We start from the raw sequence: 21,026 nt of genomic DNA, 5'->3' as shown, positions 1-21,026 counted from the left end.
TTGAACACACAGATTTTAATTCTCCAAACTCCACTTCTGGTGTGTTTTTCAGACACAATGTATGCTCTCTGGTGTCTTAGCTACTTCATCTGCACTGATTGAGGGTCTGGGGCTTAGGTACTCTGAGCTTGATTGAATTCCAAGTCCCATCTATCTCAGGAGGGAAAGCCTGGGTTTCTGCAGAGACTTTGCAATCTGCTGAGGAAACCATGGAATAAATTGCTGCTGTCACCTACTACAGACCCAGCAACCGCTGCTGCTGCTTGCTGTACCTAGCACAAATACAGAGAATTTGGAAGAACTTCCCAGCTGTCTGTAATGACAAATGGATTTTAATGACAGCCTGTTAACACTCTCAGAGGCTTTTGCAAGTACAACCCACACCAGTTCAGCCAGACCCCAGGTAAGTTTGCACACCTGCAGACTGCCTCTCTTCACATTCTGCTTGCCTATATTTGGAAGACACATCTGTCAGCTATATTTGCATCCAAGCTAAGCATGTTCAAGCATAAACATGCATTTGGGGTTACCCAGGTCACAAATTCTCCTGCTCTCTCTCAGGTACAGTTCTGTATCCTGCATGCTAAAGGCAGGAGGTTAAAGATAAAGACCACGGCTCCAATCGTGGGCACAGGAAACCTCCAACAAGCCAGCCCTTTTCTCAGTGGGGCATCCCACTGCAGGATCAGAATACACTGCAAAGCCATGAGGTACAACTCACAGAGTGTCCCTGCCCCTGGAAGGAGTTCCTCTGCCATCAGCCTGGATTAGGCAACAGGACTGGTAATTTTTGCAATACACAAAAAGCCAGCACTAGACCAATTCCAAATCTGCTTTCAGAGAGAAAACCTAATGTGCATTTAAATCAGCAGAGACCCAAACATCAGCAGACAAGGGTGTACCAGCTCTGCAGACAGCACAGGCACACAGGCTGGGGGATCCAACTCAAGGCACCAAAGCCAAGGGAAGAGCCCACACCAGGCAGGCAGGCACTGCTCCAGCATCCCCTGCCACACACCTGAGGAGGCTCAGTGCTGCTGGAAGGCTCCTTCTGCACAGGCTTTGTAAGGAACCTAAAAGAAAACCCTACTCAGCTCACAAAGGCACACAATAGGAGCTTACATTTATCTGCCAGAGGTGTTCATTGCATTGTGCAGAGCACTTCCTCCTGACAGTAAGAAAATGCTCCCTTCTTAGGAAAAGTTATTCACTGTACAATTTCTTTATCAACAAAGTCCTATAAATACTATACAGATGGATGGACCATGTGCAACCAAGCCCTGAATGGCAAATGTTCACAGTTACAGTTTATCTGCCAACTCATTTTCTCCCCAGCACGGAAGGATTTGCTGTCTCTTTGTACTGAGAACACATTCTCATATTCTTCCTCTGGCAAAGCTTGGTATCTCAAAGACACAGCAAAACAAACCAGAAATGTGCACATGCACACACAGAGCAACAACAAAACACCAAGATCTTCCTCTAAATACAAAGTAGTGGAGATGCTGGCCTTGAGGACCAGCTATAAATCTAACACCTGTACTATGAAAAACTACATATTTTTCCTCCTTTCACATTGTAAAGCACCCAATTATTGACCTCCTGTGAAAATATGCAATGCCTGGGCAGTCATGCAGGATAACACACAGCTGAGGCCCCAGAGCTGGGGCAGGCACTTGCTGCTTTGCTGGGTGAGCTGCTCAAGATCCAACCAGCTCACAGCTCCCAGACGTGGGGAATAGCTTCAAAATCTGCATCACATGTCAAAGCCTCAGAGACCTGGTCAGCTTTCACAGGACCATCTATTTTATCTGTCCTGTGACCGAGAAGAATTTAAACAGAACTATGAAAAGATAATTAAAACAAGCTTCTGTTCAAGATTAATCACAGCTGTGACATATTAGTTGGTAGTGCTTGTTAATTATTTCAGTAAAGAGACCTTCCAATTGCCAGAGGAGTCAGAGGATGGCATCTCTACAATTAAATCTTCTTTTTCTGTTCTTATCTTTATGCATTTGTAGGCTGTTTCTTAGCTGAAATCAAAACCTTTTGCATCCAGAAGCACAAACTTCATGCTGTGGTCACCCCATTGTCTCCTGTCCTACCACACTCACATCTTTAAACTGTGAAACCACCACTGCTCTGCTTGAAGCCCTCATGCAGGCAGAGCAGACATCCCATTGTGCCATCAAAACAAACAAGAAATTGGGAACTTTAATTGAAGACGTGGTTGATGTGCCATGAGACCCTTGGAAAATGAGTACTTTTGGCAGGTCTGAACAAAAGTGAGGCCAAAGACAGCAGATGGAGGAAAGGCAGCAGATGTTAATGTAGTTATATTTTTCCATATGTTTTTCTGTTTTGCTGTAATAAGTACATTGTACTTTAATTGTCGGTGGCTGAAGACTTAGGAGAAACATTTTGTAAGAAATATATTAATGTTACTTTATGCCTTTCACTAGAGATGGAGATGCAAAAGGTGAAAATAGATTTATTGACTTGCAAGGTGGTAATAATGAAAGATGTAATTGGTCAAACACAGTGCTTTCTGTTATGTAAAAGGAAAATGAGACAAAGCAATAATTTGGGTTAAAAGGGGGATTCTGATACTTGAAAAAGCAGGAGACCTTCAGGTTCAGCTCTAACAGATAGAGGCACAGCCAGCCCAAAACTGTTGCAACACTTGGCATTTCAAAATGCAGAGAAACAGATGGACCACCAGAAAGTGCACAGGGGACCCCTCAGTGGAACATCTGCATTGGTGATTGTTTGGAGGACTGTTTTTCCCTTCCTTTCCAAAACTGTTGCCATCCATTTTTATTTTTCCTTAACACCAATTTCAGCAGTGTGACCCAAAACTCTAGAAACAACATCATAAAACATCATTAATAGAAGTTGCTTTTACCCCTTTTTACATACATACATTAAGGAAAGATGCTCTGGTTTGAAATTGAAGGAAAACAGCTTCAAAACTTTGGCTGCTTTCCTCACAATAGTTTTCTGGTTTTTGCTGTTTTCTTTGTTTTTTTTAACATGTGACTTACTTTCAGAGTGATTTAGATTAGGGAGTAAAATAATATTGCATCCCTCAAGAGACCAAACAGATTTTCACATTTGTTCCAGCTTAGCACAGTAACTGTACAAAAAGCCATAATTATATTAACAGTAATTTCAGATGTTCTGGTTATTAAAAAGTTTGGAATACTGCTAGAGGGAGCTGTGAAAGCACACATCCATAGTCCTTCCAAAACTGACCACTTTGTTTTCCGCTAACTTAACCTTCTCCGAAAAGTTTCACTTTGACATCACAGACCAGTCCAATGTACTCATCTGTAATAGAATTTGATTTATAACCAGTAACTGCCCCCACTTTACATATTTTGCTCTCTTTCAAATGGCACTGAACCTCATTAGGACTCCAGAGTGAGGCAGAAGCCCTGCCTTTGGCAAAGTCCATCCCAGGGATTCACCACCAGGAGCAGCAACACTCCCTGGGCTGGGGCAGTGCCAACCCTGAGCTGGGGCAGGATTTTTGTCTGTGCACACAGCACACACATTTTAATAGTTCCCACCTCTGCCCTGCAGCAGCTTTAGCTCTGCCTGGGTGTGGGCAGTGCAACCCTGCATGATACAAAACACTGCTCAGTTCCCAGGCAAACAAGCCCTCAAATACAGCTCATTCAAGCTTCTGTCCAACATCAACCAGGGTTACTGAGCCTCCTGGACCCACTTCAGCACAGCCACATCTTCCAACAGAATTCACCACAAAACCAGGAAAGACATGAAGGATGATTAGCCTGATGGTGCAAACTGCAGCTCTTGAGAAAGCTCAGGAAAACCCTGGAGAGGTTTATTTTCCTACAGTTTCTCCCCTAGAAAAGGTGGATTTTACAACAAAGAGTTCAAACATGAAGGAGCTTACAAGGAAGTCAGTTTCTTTCAAGGGAAAGTATTTAAGTGACTTTTTATCAGAATGTCTATACTTTGTGATCCTTGAACAGAGCCCTCAGTTGAAAAGACACTGTAGAGCAGCATCAGACACTAATTAATGCCACACAACTTCTTAACAGGAGTTCAGCAGGTGCGGTCAAGAACTGATAAATCTACATGATTGTTTTTCCTGATGGCTATTCTGATACTGAATGGAAAATGGGAGATGTTCTGTGTTTTTATTTCTCACCAAATTGTACTGCTTCATTGTTTGACAAAGGTGCCCCAAAGAGATAGTATGTAAATAAATAACACGAAGTAAAAACAGGGGTAGAGCTCAATCATTTCCATGTTTAAGCTATGGACATGATAACCACACTGAACACCCATTACCAGCCAAACTTCCATTTTTATTTTTTTTACCTTCCCCTCTCAGTGACCTAACCCATAAAAAAAAAAAAATGACATGGTTAATCTGAACTGAAATCTCAGCTTTCATCTCTATTTCTTTCATCCAGAATTCAGCCAATACAGATTTTATATCTTTCAGAGCAGTAGTAAACACATGAAATTGCTTCCTGGTGACTTGTTATTAACTAGATTCCAACTAAATTCATGAGGATGCCTATTCCAACTCCAATCTAAACAATCTTGAGCAGCCCAGGGTGGATTGCTGAGACACACAATAGATCTCTGGCAGCTATAAAAATTAAACATAATCAGAATATGGATGGTAGAAACCAAAGACGCCCTCTCACACAAATGAAAACATCCTTGTAAAATACAGTCAGTTTAGCACAAACGTATTCAGCCTTAATTAGGTAGAAAATCTATTTAGATGAATACAATACAAAGAATAATAATGAACTTCAGGATTACATTTTGTTACTTGGAGGGAAAAAACCAACAGAAATAAATGGGAAGTAATTGGACCTTATTTAATAGTCTCAGAATATCAGCTCAAACAACTATAATCATTAAAGGCCCTGCAGTGATCTTCTACTGATAAATGCTGTTAAATCAGAATTACAATACAACAAGCATGAAGAGCAAAGCCTATTAAAATGAGCAGCACTAAAAGAAATAGATTAATTCAAATCTTTTTTCACCAGCACCACAAGGAGTCTTTGAGCCAAGCACATATAAGTGAAAGGCTTCCATGTTTCCTCTTGTTTTGGGTGAGACTGAAATATTAACCCTTCCACACAGGTGATTACTGCAGGGGGACTGCACATGAGCAGCAGTTACCTGTTGCTGGATTTGTGGCTTGTACCTTCACAGAAAGTTCTTCTGCAAGACCAGTAGTTACACTCATAAAATAAAATTGCAAAAGCCAGAGGATTTTTATGGGCTGTGCCACCTACCTCCTTAGCTACCCTGACAGCAGTTCAGTCTAGGACTGGCCTCAGCAGGGGTGGTTTGTGTGGTACTGCACTCTCAGTCTTTGCAAATTCATTCAGAGCTATACAAATGAGCACTTTTAACAACATGATGAAAGATGGCAGTTCTGGGGTTAAAAGACAGAGAAAAGTAAAAATTTCTGACACCAAAAATGATGCACCTTAAGTTCAAAAACTTTTAATTTTATTAGCTCCAGCAAAGATCGTGAAGAACATATGCATTAGCAAAAGGCATCAGAAAGTTTTCTAGGGAACTGCCCTCTTCCCTTTCTTGAATAGATACTCACTTTGGAGACCAAACCCTTTTTCTGTACTGTACTAAACACACTAAGAACACTTGAGCCAAACACCAGATTGTATAGTGCCCAACTTTCCTTAGCCACAGAGCAACTTTCCTCTCATGCTGTAAGCACAGTGCTGTCAAAACAGTTATTTGTAATTACACTGCATTTAACAATGGCCATATTTCCATAACTCCCCACTAACAATTCTGTCAGAAAGCAGGACTCCCTCCACATACAGTCAGTGATCATATCCCAGCACATCCACATCCTCAGCTGACAGAACCAGATGGACAGCACAGCATAAAGTTAACTTAGTCACTGCTCATAGACTATGCCAGGCAGAAAAATCAAATAACAATATCGTCCATTGTTTTAATGAACATCATTATGTTAGAGCATTAAAAAAAAGGAAGGCAGAGAAACAGTGATGAAAAATGAGTCCCATCTATCTAGAAATTCTTGCTTGTGTCTTCCTCATACTTTACTATTCTAAACCAAAAAATAATGTAAAGTGAGCAGGGAAACTTTAAATTTGCATCTACAAATATTCAGAGATTTTGGTAAGTTGTCTTCTATAACATCAGCACTAATCCAAAACATGCTGTGAGAGAATAGAACAGTGGTGATATTCAACAGTGGCATTATTTCCACTTAATTGGAATTAAATGGGCAGTGGAAGGATGATTGCAGGATGAGATTACTACTTTTGGCTTTCTATACAGCTGCTCTTTGGATTTTTTTTCTTGGTTTTGCAGCACTCATGAACTCTCACCAAGCATGATAGGGTGAAAGGCAAAGCAACGTTTCAGTTCCAGGGACAAGGTGTCAGTGATGTCACACATCCAGTGGTGCTTTCTCTCATGGAACAAATGAGAAAATTCAATCTCTGTTTTTATATCTCAAACCTGGTGTGTAGGATAGGATTTAGTCTTTTATACACCAGAGAGTTCTCTTTTACAAGCATGTTTAATAATCTACAGCAACCTTGGTGCACATGCTGCTACTGTAGTGCACTATAATTCTTTAGAAGGAAACTGTTTTGAGAATTTTGTGATTGCTGGAACGCAGTTTCATTTGCAGAGACAGCACAATGATAGCTCACACATCATGCTATGTATATCTTTCAAAACATGTATTTCTCATTAGTAATTTTACTATGCCAACCACTCCAAATATCAAAGTGACACCTGACAATTATAATGCTACATGTTCTCCAACATAATAAAACACTTCAGCAGAGTGATATTTGCAAGGGTTTAAAAGGAAGAAATCTCTGCCTAAAATCTCGCGTAGGATGCATCATCTGCAGAGATGAGGGCACTGCCAGAAATCAGCCTAAGGGAACTGTTGGTATTACAGATTTGAAGCTAACAGCTTCTAATGCATGGTTTGTAAGGAGGGATCTATCCACATGAAGCAATGCCAAGGAGAGACAGACACACTCTGTGTCTCTTTAGTGATGGAGGCAGATCAAGTACAGCCATTCTGCAAGCTTTGGCCCTTTGGTCATATATATCCAAGAGAATGTATATCCATATATCCAAGGGAAAAGACTTTCAGTATCCTATTTTGTCTGATGAGCTGCTCTCAGTGGCACGATGCTGCTGTGAAAGGTGCAAATTCAGCAAGTGTCCACGCTCCTGGTCCTTGCGCACATCTGCCGGCAGCAGATCGCCTCCCCTGGAAGCAGCCTGGAAAACCCACGGACGCCTCAAGGCTTCCCCGGAGAAGCCCCTTGTGGTGACAGTTTGCACATAATTCCCTTTCTGAAGGCCGGGCTGTTTCGGGAGAAGCAGCACGGAACAGATGCCGAAACTCGGCCCTTTGCAGCTCCCCCGCCGGGCCGGCCCCGCCGCGATGGCACAGAAATGTTTGCTCAAGCCCGAGCTGGCCGGAATACCAATGCAGGCCAGCAATGAGCTGAAGGGCCAACAGGAAGGAGGGAAAAGCCCCTGTGACACAAAGGAAACAAAGGGCCGGAGATGAGCGCTCCCAGCAGGTACCGCAGGCAATGCCGGGCAGCGATGCCGGGACACGCTCCGGGCTCCGGCCGCTCCCCGGGCCGGGAGCAGCGCCCATCGCCAGCGCATCTCAGTGCTGCCCCTTCTTATTCACTATTAGCATGAAATGATGTTAGCCGAGCAGATTTGAAGAAAGCTGATGCGAGCCGAAGCCTGCCGTAAATCCGCATGTGAAAGGATGCATTTCGCAGGCGGTGAAAGCCGAGAAGGAACTGTCGTCTTCACTTAGTTTAATTCCTGTGTGTCCTGTAGAGCAGCAAAAGCCGTCATGGAGAAGAAACAAGGAGCCTCTCGCTCCATGGCTCAGATTCTCAGTATATGCCCAAATAAATTCTATATTCTTCTAAAAGCAGACCCTTTGAATGACTGTTGAAACGGGCTATTTTTGGCTTCTCGAATTGCTCAAGGAACTTAAAAAAGAGCAGACTTAGGAATGTATTAGGCAACATTTTCTCATTGCGTTGAAATCTCCACGATAATGAATGTCTTGGAAAGAGCAACAAGATTGTTATCATCCTTAACTCTTCGACTGAGGACATGAGCTGGGCTGCTTCCAGTCATCAAGTGGTTCGTGTTAAGTTTTTAGACAGGATTGAAATAAGTAAAGAGTCACTTGAATTGGTTTTTTTTTTCTTTGCAGTTAGTGAATAAATGTAGGCTAGTTGGCCAAAAGTCCCCACTGACCAAGAATATTGCAACAAGACAGCAGTGGCTGAAAACCCCCTGTTCATCTTATCTGCCATCAACCTCCACAGAGAGAGGGAATGACAATTGCAATGTTACACATCTATAAATACAAATTCCTCTGTTCTCTACAGCCAACAAGACTGTTCCCATGCATAAGGGTATTGTTCAGTGCTGGTTTTACAAATAAGGTGCAATTCTGGCAGTGCCCACCCAGAAGTCAATGGACAGGAGGAAGTCTTCCACTCCTGGTGGGACACATCAGCCCCACAGGGATCCAGCACACTGCAGCACAGTCCTGCTCACAAAATACACCCCAGTGTCTGAACTCAGAGCAAATCTAGATGATGAGCTACAACTGCTTGCAGTGCTAATTATTCTATGCAGTGCCCATATTCTAACGAATCTCCTATAAAGAACCAGTACTTTTTTTACAATTTAATTCCATTTATCTTGTGAACTGGCTGGCAATGAGATTTCTAAAGTTCTAAACACATCTGCCTTGAAAACTGTCTCCAAGTATGTTCAAAGAAACAGGCTGCTGAGCAAGGAACAAGAACCAGGATGATATTGCACGGGGCAGAAAAGTAAATTTACTTTCACTGCCCTTCCAGGCATTTGGAGGGGCAGAGTGGGGGAGAACGGTGAAATAAAGGATATCCAACACCAGAAAGAGCATGCATGAACTCTGATAAAAACAGAATCTGAGTAAGGAAATGGCCTACCCACTGCACTGAGGAGTAAAACTGCAGACACACAGCCCAGTGCACAGCAAAAGGGCAGAGCCAAGAGTGCAAACTGAAAGGCAAATATCTGACATGAAAAATGTAATTGACAAGTATTTGTAGGAAATTGTTTAACACCAGGCCTCTCGAGTGTCAGCCTGACATTCACTAAGTGCAAAGAAAAAGTCTTTAAAAAGCAGCATTTAATTACTACTGAATTGCTATTACAAAGCAGTTGCTTTTAATTACAGATCACATAAATACAAATATGATCTGATCCTGATCATTAGGATTAACTCTACTGATCTTGTTTGCCAACAATAGAATTTTTGTATTTAAAGTAAAATGTCATTAAAAAGCCATGGGAAGTTCATCATTAATGTGCAAGCAGTGTAATCTTAATTTCCTCCTGCAGATACTGAACTGAGACCAATCATGCAAGATTTTCCAGTATGTAAAATAACTGTCAGTTTTCATTACAAAGAATATGAAGCAAAAGGAACCCTGAAATAACAAGGCTAAAACAATTTTCCAGATTTAGAAAAACCCATGCCACACTTTTTTCTAAGAGCTAAAGAGATTTTTTTTTCAAGGGGTAAATTTTCCCAGGAATCCTGAAAACAAGATGTAATGTTGCTTTGTTCAGAGTTCAGTTCTGGGCTGGTAAGTAAGACCACAGTAGGCTGATTATTCAGCCTTTCTCTCATGCAGATGATGGTACAAACTCAAGTCTATGGCAGATATTATTTATTTAAGAAAAACTGACTGAAGATCAGTGGAATTGCCAGCAGTTAAAGACTTTAGTTCTTGATAGTACAAAAATGATCAAGCAGACTTAATGACAAAATGTACAAAAGCAAGAGGAAGGCATGGCTCATAAAAGGGAAATACAAGGGAAGAAATCCAATTTTTGATAATAACTTATGTCAAGCAAGTGCAGACTGTGACATCAGCACATATGGATGTGAAGGTAGACAGCTTTCAGGAATGTTAAACAAAGGGCTCAGACCTCCAAGACCTGAGCAATTTACAAAAATTGGGCAAGAAGTAAGGAAAGCAAAGCACCTTTCTAAAATGTAAGTGTAAATGTATAGGTAGCAAAAATTTTACATATTACTCAGGACATACCTGGTATAAACAATGAGAAAGAATGAGTTTGATAAATATCTAGATTATTCTCTAGAAATTATGCACAGATTGAAGACATAACTCTGGAATAAGTGTATTTAACACTTATTTAGCCTCAGTCTCCTTCAGACTATAATTTCTGACCCCATCTTGAACCTTGCAGCTGGGCACCCATCCTGTCAGATGCCATCCATGGCAAATACAACGTGTCTTATGTTTGTCTTTTAATCTTATCTCCCAGCTAATGCTTTGGTGTTCAATAGTTCACCTTTTGTCTGATTGCTACCCTTGCTTGGGTTCCAATCTTTGCAGAGCTGCAAACCTGTCAGACAAGGAACAAAAAACTCATTTCTAAATAGATAAGGGAACATAAAACCAGCCATGGGTCAGGTTCTGCCTGAAGTTAGGACAGCAGGTTTTGTGAAGTGCTGCCAAGATGAGTCAGGCTTCTTCCTCTACTGCCTTGCTGGTGAAAGCACATGAAGTGTCCCAAAACTTTTCAACCTTAAAGCTCTAATACAGCTTCAGCCAAGGACCAAGGGCTGCACTGTTTCTCCACCCCATCCATCCCTACCCTCCATCCACCTCAGTGAGGCTGCCCCTTGCTCTGCTGGACTGGCACAGGTGTATCAACACCTTCACTTGGCTGGCTCAGGAGCCCTGAGTGGGGTACAGAAAGCCACCAGTATTTTCCAGTTCTTTGGCAGCAATGAAAGTCACCAAAAACTTTGAAGCCTCTCCCTAATAAGCCCTGAAGTCAACATCTTACCTCTTCTTTCTCAAAGTGACACAACAAATTGGGACCAACAGTTTGCTTTCTTCTCTTACTATTCTTTCTCAAGTTCCAGATAAAATGACATTTCCACAATTAGTTTAGTAGCTTAGAGCTAAAGGCTTATTAGTCAAATGGGAAAAGATCTGAGTGTAACTGAAAACATGGGTTTGACATTTTTAGCAGTTCACTCCCCAGGACATTGCATTTCTATTGTTGTCAAAGTGCTGGAACAAGCCTCAAGACTGCACCATGCAAAGCTGAAACAAGGATGGGCTGAGGGCTCCTAGGGTTTTCCAAATCCAAGAGCCCCACACTGCAGTGTGCCCCAGAGACCCAGGGAACAACAGAGCTCCTGCCCCAGCTACAGCCACACCAGATGGATCTGGAGGTGTTGGTCCACAGTGCACAGGCTGCCCCAGCTGGCACAAGAGCACATTTAAGTGACATTGTGACAGTGGAGGCAAATCAAATGGAAGTCACTGGGAAGGCCACAGTGTCCTAAACCAGAGTCTTGTCTGTTGTGGCACTGCTGAGCCAGCAAACCACAGCTACAAGGATTTGACAAGGTCTATCATGCATTTATTACCCCCACAGCACAGGGTAGGGCAGTTGATCATGTTCAAAGGAACTTGTATTTTTTCCTATTACAAATAAAATGGTTTGAGGTTATGCTCCTTGCATGGTATCACTGCCCCAGTGTTTATGCTGAACATCTTTCACATGGTTTTGTTATCCAAACCCCCCCTACAGCTATGATGGTGGTCTTGGAAAGACAAGAAAGAGGCATTCAAAAATGCATGCAGACTGCATGTATTCTTTAACAGGAATATTTTCATGTGTGTAAAATGAATAGTTAACCAAGCAATTCACAGTCAGGATAAAGCTACTCCAATACAAAAACTTTCTGTCCCTCTAAAATCTGGCTTATGTTATCACAGAAAACAAATACAAATGGATTCCTTGTTCCTTTTCCAGACATTTCAATCAAATTTTTGACTCCCTGCAAGTCTCTGCCTGTCCTGCTGGTAATGACCTTCATCCAGGAGACAGGGCATGGAAGAGCCTTCCTTTAATTTGCCATCTCTAACATTATCAGTCCCAAGTCTCTCCTGAATTATCACTCCTCAAACAGGCTCATATTAACACTGGAGATCTTCCTCCTACTTTTCAAGTACCATTAAAGACCTTATGAAGATGCACACAAAATGGAAATATTTATAAAACTGTGAAACTGAAATATGCTACATATGCTGAAGACTAAAGTAAAAACAGCAGATGTCATTATTATGCATACTTATTATATATTTACATTTTATACATCATTTACATATTACACACTTCCTGATTTTTTTTTCAAATATCAACACACTTGATATCATCAAATAGCTTTTAAACAAAAGCCTGGAAAAAGCCTGTTTGTCTTCTCTGCAGCCTCATAAATTTGCAACATGTCTTACAAAGATCTGTTTTGCAACAGAGTAAGCAAAGGAGTGGGTTGAAGGAAAAAGCCTTTTTTGACAGGCATTCTCTGCTGATCCAGTTAAAGGAAGCTGGATATTCAGACAAGTGGTTAACATGTAAAAAACCCTCCATGTTTTGCAATGGCAACAGATAAAGCTGCTGATGTGGCATCTTCCCAGTGCTAAGAATTGCAAGGTTTGTGATTGGAAGCTTTTCCTGCCCCAGTGAAATTTTAGGTGCTAAGGCACAGAGAGGCAACTCCTGCTGTTTGCTCAGAAAAGGTTAAGGGAACAAAGGAAAAATCAGCACATTTGCTTCATTTTGACACTCACTCAATCCAGGGTGACTCATGGCTGCTGACAAAGCCTGGGATCTGGAGGAAGCCTAAGGCTTTTTGCTCTCATTTTTTTAATTTCGAAGTGAGAATAGCTGTAATTATCACGTAGCTGACACTCATCCCACTAAAACCAGTATGTGCATAAAACAGCTAATAAAACAAATAAATTAGAGCTGGATGAGAGCTGGTTATGGGACTGGTTCTGTGCAGCCTGCACAGCCCAGCAGCTGCTCTGGGAGGCAACCAGTTCCCAGTGGTTTTCCAGCAGTTCAGCTCCAGCAGAAGGCGTTTCCTCAGCCACAGGGAACTGCTCTGGACACAGACACAGGTCCCTCTGAGGAGGACAAATGTGGGAGCACAGCACTGTGTAAGTAGAACAATCATGAAGAAGTACAAATAGAACTAAGCAGGGCTGTGAGAATTCAAAAATCAATGATAATAGTCAGGTGAGAGAGTTGTCCAGACCTGTAAGTGAAACAGGCATTTTCCATGGGAAAACTACAGCTCATCTAAAAAAATAGGAGGCAGCAAATTCAATCTGCAGATTCAGCAAATTCAGAGGGAGAAAACAAGGATGATTTATCTCTGTGTTCTTGCTGCAGTCTGTGGCCAGCTTTCACTAAAATGCAATGTGTCTAATGCTTATACAGCATCTTCCATCCCATACACTCCACAACACACAGCTCCACTGAAATACTGGACATTTCAGTATCAGCAAAAGCAGTAAGTAATTTCTACTGAAAAATTAAAACAAAGTATCTTCCTGAAATGCTTCAGAAAGCTGGGTGCAAGTATCCTACATAAGCATCAAAACAGGACTCCTTTAACCAACATTCCTTTTCTAAAAAATCTAAACAAAATCTCATTTGGGCTGACAGTTCATTTCACAGAAGGGAGGCTTCAGAACCAACTCACAAAGTTTATACATGAGAATGTGTGCCAATATTAAATTTAGGTAAGTCATGAAGTCTTTCTGACAGAGTTCTGGCAGCTGCCAGTTTGTGTTTCACTAATTTTATAGGTCAAATAATAGACATTCTGATGTCAGACATTTGAGTACATAATCATTAAGCAATACTTTAGCAAATCCAAAAGAGCTTAGAAGCTACACATATGGTCCACAGCTGATTTTAGCCACCAGTGAAGCAACTGCATGTTGCTATAATAAGAGATGCAACTGCTGCACTCAGATAACACCATTAATTTAGAAACTACTGAGCAGCAAGCAGGCCCTGCTATCCTGACTGTTCATCTGCAGCAAAGAATGACTTGTCCAGTGAGCCACCCTGATTACTCAATGACAAACTGGGACCATGCAGCTTTTCAGCAGTGCATGGCCATCACTGAATTGTTGTGGTCTGTACTGTGCCACACTGATGCCAAGACAATTTTTTGCCTTTTCCTTTATATACATTTTAGGTATTCTTAGTGCCCTTAGCATGCATACTTATAATTCCTTAAGTCTGATAACTTAACACAGTCTTGGTATTCTGTTAAACCAAAAGACCAAACATCTTTAAGACCTTGTAGCTGGAGGCTGGAAAACCTTATGCTATCTTAAGAACAAAGGCCCCCTCTGAATACATCCTGTAAACTAAGATTAGGCCAATCTAAAGAATACTGATTTAGAAAAAGAAAATTTAAAAAAAATGCCATGCTATTCATTCAAGCCTCTCATTGAGACATCTTTGTTAGATATGCTAATTTGTGAGGTCTATAAAATTGTGTGTGTAATCTACCATGGGTGTGCATTTCAATGTATTCCACCTTGGCAAAGTGTTGCACCATAAAGATCCTTATTAAATACAGAAAAAAACCCAAAACCTTTACCCTTGAACATGTCCAACTCTTAATTTTAGGGTCAAGGAAAAGGCATCAATGTGAAGAAACAGAAAACTGACCACACATGCACATGAAGAAGTGAGAAGGTAGAAATGTAGGAGAAAAGAAAACAGGGAGATGGTGCTTGTCTCGGGGCCCCAAGAAGATAATTTCAGATGAGTCTGAAGTCTCTACAGCTGCCATCTAACAGGGGTAACTGTCACACTACTGCAGCTCTGTACCTCACTGCCAGCCCTGCCTGGCCCCAAAGAGCAGTGCAGATCACACAGCTGCACTGCCACAGCACACCCAGAACAGTTATGGGGACAGCAAACAGGACACAACCCACCCACTGCTGGCCTCAGCAGCTGTGGAGAGGGGGGCTGCAGCACTCATGGCACACCCACAGGTCACTGCAGCCAGCAGCCACCAGCACAGCCCGTGCTCTGCACACCTGAGCCAAACCCAGGAGCTGCTGCCACGGCCTCTCTCCAGGGCTCCTCCCTTCAGTCAGTCCTGCTCAGCTCCAGTGGGTGTCCCCACTGCCTTTGCCACTGATCTGCCCCACAACCAGTGAGCACAGCAGCCCCTGCCTCACCCACACCCCTCCCAGGGAAACTGCTGGCACATTTTGGGAGCTGCACCTTACCTGAGCACCAACAGAAAACATGGGTGCCATATTTCCCACAGGTAAAGCACGGGGGGAACTCACTGAATTTTCCCCTACATAGTTAGGATGGGTTAAATAAAAAACAGTATCAAAATTAGGTATTTTCCAGGAATTACCTATATGCCTCATTAACATGATTATCTTCACCTGATAACCTCCTAGGAGCTATTACAAAAAGCATATGGACAGGAACATAGTAACTTCTCAATTCCTATCTCCCACCATAACCCTTGTCCAGTTGTCTTTCTTTGTTCAGATTTCCTTCTGGAAACAAAGGAAATGTGACTCATTTAAGATGTGTAATCTGCTATGCAAGAAGAATGACACACATTGGGAGGTAACTGAGACAAGCCATAAAATTCTGGTTACACATGGCTCTGAATTTCTTCAAGGAGAAAGAAGTTCTTGCCATTTGAAGGAGCACAAGGGCTCATTTAGAGCTAACAAATGACAATATTTTGTTTTGCATCCCCTGGGTTTTTAACAAATCAGCTATTGAAAGAATGCTTTTTAACTCCACACAGGGACTTTGTTAATGTGAAGAAGTTTCCTAATATAGAAAAAGAATTAACCAAATCAAGGACCAAGTAGGTCCTAATACATACTGGATTTTGCCAGTTAGTCTATGAGATATGTAACCCCCAAACACTCTCTACCTTATTTACATAAATACATACACAAAGGATGATGGTCAAGGCTGTGAAATTACCTACAAATCCATGGAGAGATATATGTAGCACATCACTGCAAATTATCCCTTAGGTAGGAGGGATGTGGGAAAACCTGGAGGAGAAAAGATTACTCATGCTATTTCTCCTGATTAATATCTTTGACTAAATGAAATTACATGCTATTGTTACTCTTAACAGAGCAATAGCCAAAAAGGCACCTTTCTGTGGTGCCAGGAGGAGCCGACACAACCCAGGGGCTCAGCACCAGCACATTTCCACAGGCTCTGCCTTTTCTAGATCCTCAGCAAACCTACAGCTTAGACACAAGCTATAAAGACTCTTACAAGATTTCCTTGCAACTAATTTAATGGCTTTTTCAAGCAGATAAGATAAATGAGAAATGGACTTAATATATAGTTTTTTTAATCCCACTATGGTTAGCAGGAAGATTTCAATAAAATTATAATTAAAAATATTTTCTTCCAGCCTTACCTTATGTGAAATAAAGACCACCAGGAAAATGAAGATCACTTTTTGTTATTTTAAAGCTCTGGGATTTTCTGTATTTGCCTTTCACCCTTACCAGAATGCCAGAAAAGACACTATGAAGTGATACATCCAGTGGATAATATGCCAAGTAATGACAGGTTTATAACTCTAAGTTAAAGATTTAACTTTCATACTGAGGCCACACAGGCTATAAAATATGAACTCATTGCTGTAACCTCCAGTTAACCAGTCTGCCAATTTTACCTCACCCTTTCTTTCTCATTTGTTTCAAAACACTTTGTAGTTCATATTCTGAGCAGACAGAGACCTGAAACCATGACCCAAGACAGAGCAAAACTCTAACCACCACTATGTGATAGCACAGGAGGCAAGAGGGCAATCTGGATTTTGAGATTTTAAGATCTGGGATGTCATTAAGTGGCTGAAGTACAAACACAGGGCAGATCAATGCAAACATGTTCAGAGTTAAAAGAAACATCTTTTGGTGTTAGTGGCAAACCAAAGACCAGAAAGGTTTCCTTTGGTACAGTACACTTTTCTGACTGAACTGAAAAACTACGTTCACTGCTAATTTATAAATTTATTTTTAGTGCAGAAGAGGAATTCTTTCACAGATGTACCTTGGAGATTCTGTTCAGGGCCCTGTTTTTTCTGCCAGCACAACATGACTGCGAGGCAGCTGCTAAAAGAGCGCCCTGTGCGCAGCTGCAGCTCAGTGCAATCGTTACCCTGCCCACGTACCCTGGGCAGCCCTGCTGCCTGGGGACAGGCTCTGCACAAAAAGGGCCTGTGCAGGAGCACAGAGCTGCTTTAGTGCCTGTGCAGGAGCACAGAGCTGCTTCAGTGCCCAGCAGGGCCCGTGCAGGAGCACAGAGCTGCTTCAGTGCCCAGCAGGGCCCGTGCAGGAGCACAGAGCTGCTTCAGGGCCCAGCAGGAGCACAGAGCTGCTTCAGTGCCCGTGCAGGAGCACAGAGCTGCTTCAGGGCCCAACAGGGCCCGTGCAGGAGCACAGAGCTGCTTCAGGGCCTGTGCAGGAGCACAGAGCTGCTTCAGGGCCCGTGCAGGAGCACAGAGCTGCTTCAGGGCCCGTGCAGGAGCACAGAGCTGCTTCAGTGCCTGTACAGGAGCACAGAGCTGCTTCAGGGCCCGTACAGGAGCACAGAGCTGCTTCAGGGCCCGTGCAGGAGCACAGAGCTGCTTCAGTGCCTGTACAGGAGCACAGAGCTGCTTCAGTGCCCAGCAGGAGCACAGAGCTGCTTCAGGGCCCAGCAGGGCCCCTGCGGGCACAGCCCGGCTGCGGGAGCGCCCAGCTCGGCCACCTCAGCACTGATGGAGCCTTGTTGGGAGGGAACCAGCTCCAAACTCAGCCCAGCTCCAAGAATCACCAGTTCTGTTACCATCCCCTGGAGCTGCAGGAAAACAATCTCACCATGAGCTCTTTCAGGGGAATTTTCAATGTAATTCTCTAAAAAGTAGCTTGTTTCCATAGAAGCCTTCAACATCCCTTGATTGCTGCTGCAATAATTCAGGAATTCAAATAACAATTCAGTAGTTATGTTTGGAAAATAAAATCACCTGCAGAAAACCACCACACACAAACAAACAAATAGAAGTCAAAAATTCCCCACCCAAACAAGGCCTTCTCTGTCAGAGCAGATCTTCAGTCAGTAAATCAAATAACTTATACTGCTCAGTAAAGAATTGAGTTAAAACCAGAAAAATGCTTGGATGGAGTCAATTTATTTCCTTTTCTTCCATCTTTTGTAAGCAGTAATGGCAAGAGGAAGGGAAGAAAGTCAAGGATTTCCTGGTCCTGCCAGGTGGGCTGACAGGCTCTTGCTCCACCTCACTGGCAATGGCTCCAGCTGGGAGCCCCGGGGCCCCCACTCACTCCAGGTTTGTGCCTGCTCTCAAAGGGGGTGGCTTTTCTCAGTCACACACACCAAACCTTTTGGGGTACCCTTGTGAAAAAAACTACAACAGATCACTTTGACAGCTTGAATCCCACAGATTTAAGGCCAAATGATATTTATTAGGGAAAACTCTTGAGGATTTCATAGCTGTAGGAGCTCTCTGTACTGGAAGGGGTGGGGTGTGTCCTGGCTGAGAAAGGACCTGGCTCTGGGGCTGATGAAATCATCTCTTCCACACCCTCAGCTCATGGCAGCCCACAACTAAACAAGAAAAGCGATGACTGTTTAAGTGAAAAACAGAGTAGTACCTTTTTAACCAGCTCCACAGGATGTTCCACAGCAAGACATGCATTTGTAAGATTCAAATAAATCTACTCCAATTCTAATGCAGTTTTATCTCTAAAGAGAAGTTCTGCAGGTTGACATAGTTGGTACAGTCTGAACTCAACAATCTAAAGGAAGCAGCTCTCTGGAGTCCCTAAGGATTAGTGGAGACAAATTATAATGAGCACATCAGTGGCATAATTGCACAGCAACCCAAGTAGCAAAGAACAGAAAATTTCATCTTCTTTGTTGCTAACTAAAAATCTTAAAAAATAACAGTTGCAAAAAATTTGTCAGCCAATTACGGCACTTGGCTTGTTTCCAAATGCAAGATTAGGCAATGAGAATTTCCAGCAGCAGCTGCCAAGGCTGCTGGAGCTGCTACAAGGATGGTACATCTTCCCCTTGGCCCAAATATGGGCTGGTCATGGCTGACACTGCAGGAGAACCTCTACAACAGCATTTATGCAATCAGTGCTTTCATGGTGGTTATTTATTTAAATTCAGGTTCAGAAACACAAGACAGGATTATTCAAGTACAATGACATTGCAGGTGATTTTTCACCAGCTCTAAAGCAGGTTTCACTATCCTGCTGCTTATGTGCACTGTTGGTGAGACAGAGATTAGAATTAATTATTCACGTGTGTGTATTTAAAATCTACAGGTAGTATCAGTGCACCACGCCAAGGTAATTTCCAAGATGTCTCAGGGGGACAGAGAAATGCTGGAGAGCACTTACTGTCAGAAGGGACGTGTCAGGATTTGCCTCCTGCTTCCCCAAAGCTGGGCAATTCCTCAAACCCACTTGAGCACAGGCCATTGTTGCCAGCAGCAAAGCTGCCAGCAGCAAAGCTGCCAGCTGGCCTCTTCCCTTCAGTTTCTTTTGGGCAACTTGGCTTCAGTTTCTAGAAGCACTGTGCAGAATGTGAATGTACAGAATCAATGTGCATTTATAACAATGAGATCATTTATGCTACTGTAGAATGTATCTGTGTCTGATAGGTTAAGAATTTGTAAAGCTAATGATCCCTTAACTGCACAATGGTACTCTGGTGCTCTCTGTTCATTCCCATCAGACATTTCAGGGCTTGGTTTATGAAAGAAATTCTCTAAAATGTACCAAATGTTAAGCCATGACAGAAAAATCCTTCCTCTTTACTAGGAATAACAGCAGCTTCCATCATGAGAAAAGTGTTTTGCCTTACCTCTGAGGTGAAAGGATTAATGTAAAACTCTGATGCTGCTATGTTCTCTCTACCTTCCTTCAAATTCTCTGCCCGTTTTCAGCTCATCCCAGTGGTATCAGTGGTAATTGAGCTCACTAACTCTCCCAACTTATTTTTTGCTGTTTTCAAGACATTTCCTGAAATATGAAGTTAAGTAAATGCTGCAACCATTTTTACTTCTATAGAAATCAGAGACTGACAATGGAGGAAAGCAACTTAATAATTAACACAGCTCCACAAGGCTTTTGTGCAGAGAACTTCACATATTTGGTGTGTAATCTGCTAAGTCTGTGTTTTCTCTTATGGGAATTCAGAACAGTATGAATGTACTGTCAGAAGTAGTAAAACAAAAGAGTTGGTTCCATTTACTGTGATTACAGAGCTGGTGGGAAGACATCCTGATCCCACAAGGCCTGTCTCAGTTGCTGGTTCCAACACACTGCCAGAAATCACCCACAAGAAACCCAAGGGGTGCAGCAGGTCACACGTTCACTGCAATCTCAAAATTCCTCTATCCTGAAATCCTCTGGTTTTATGTGTGGAAGCACTAACAGCAGCTGATTTATGCTGATTTAAATAAATCTTTATGGGATTACACCTCAGCATCCATATAAATGTTCACCCAATTAATGCCTAGTTCAGCTTCCTCCTGAGACTGATGGAAAGCAGTAACTGCTTCTTGCAGAGAACCCAGACTTAATTCTCCAGCCTTTTCCATCTTATATTGATTCAATTCTTCTGATTTCAATACTTAACTGGCCTAGAGTGTTCAGTATCTCTTCCAGTGTAAGGAGGTGTCCCAGTGCTGCCTACATTGTAGAAGACCTAGCTGTGTTCTGGCTCATTACCAGGTTTAAGCTCTACATGAAATGAAACAACAGCAGAATTCTGCTGGTAGATTGTGCTGGTAGTGAAGTTTAACTGGACAGAGGGGCTATCTGGGGGAGAAATGGTCCTCTGTACCACAGCAACAGCCACACACGTTGGAGCTTATCATATTCATAGCTAAAACCAACCAGTATCATGAAAGACAATCACACACTTTTCCTAAATGGGATGAGGTTTTGCACCACCCTGGAAAAAATACAAGAATTGATGAAAAATATGGAAAGATTGTGTTACCACTCTGTAGTATTTAGCTTTCA

General features: G+C 42.4%; 1 protein-coding gene across 4 annotated transcripts in view; it reads right to left on the bottom strand.

Annotated features, from left to right (window-relative positions):
* XYLT1 (xylosyltransferase 1) overlaps window positions 1-21,026 on the bottom strand; it is a 176,735-nt gene that overhangs the window by 93,893 nt on the left and 61,816 nt on the right. The gene's annotated exons all lie outside the window — the stretch shown is intronic.

Source organism: Serinus canaria, chromosome 14, assembly GCF_022539315.1.
Source record: "Serinus canaria isolate serCan28SL12 chromosome 14, serCan2020, whole genome shotgun sequence".
NCBI classification, from domain to species: Eukaryota; Metazoa; Chordata; class Aves; order Passeriformes; family Fringillidae; genus Serinus; species Serinus canaria.
The sequence above is the reverse complement of the archived record's forward strand: the minus strand, read 5'-3'. Positions and strand labels throughout refer to the sequence as shown.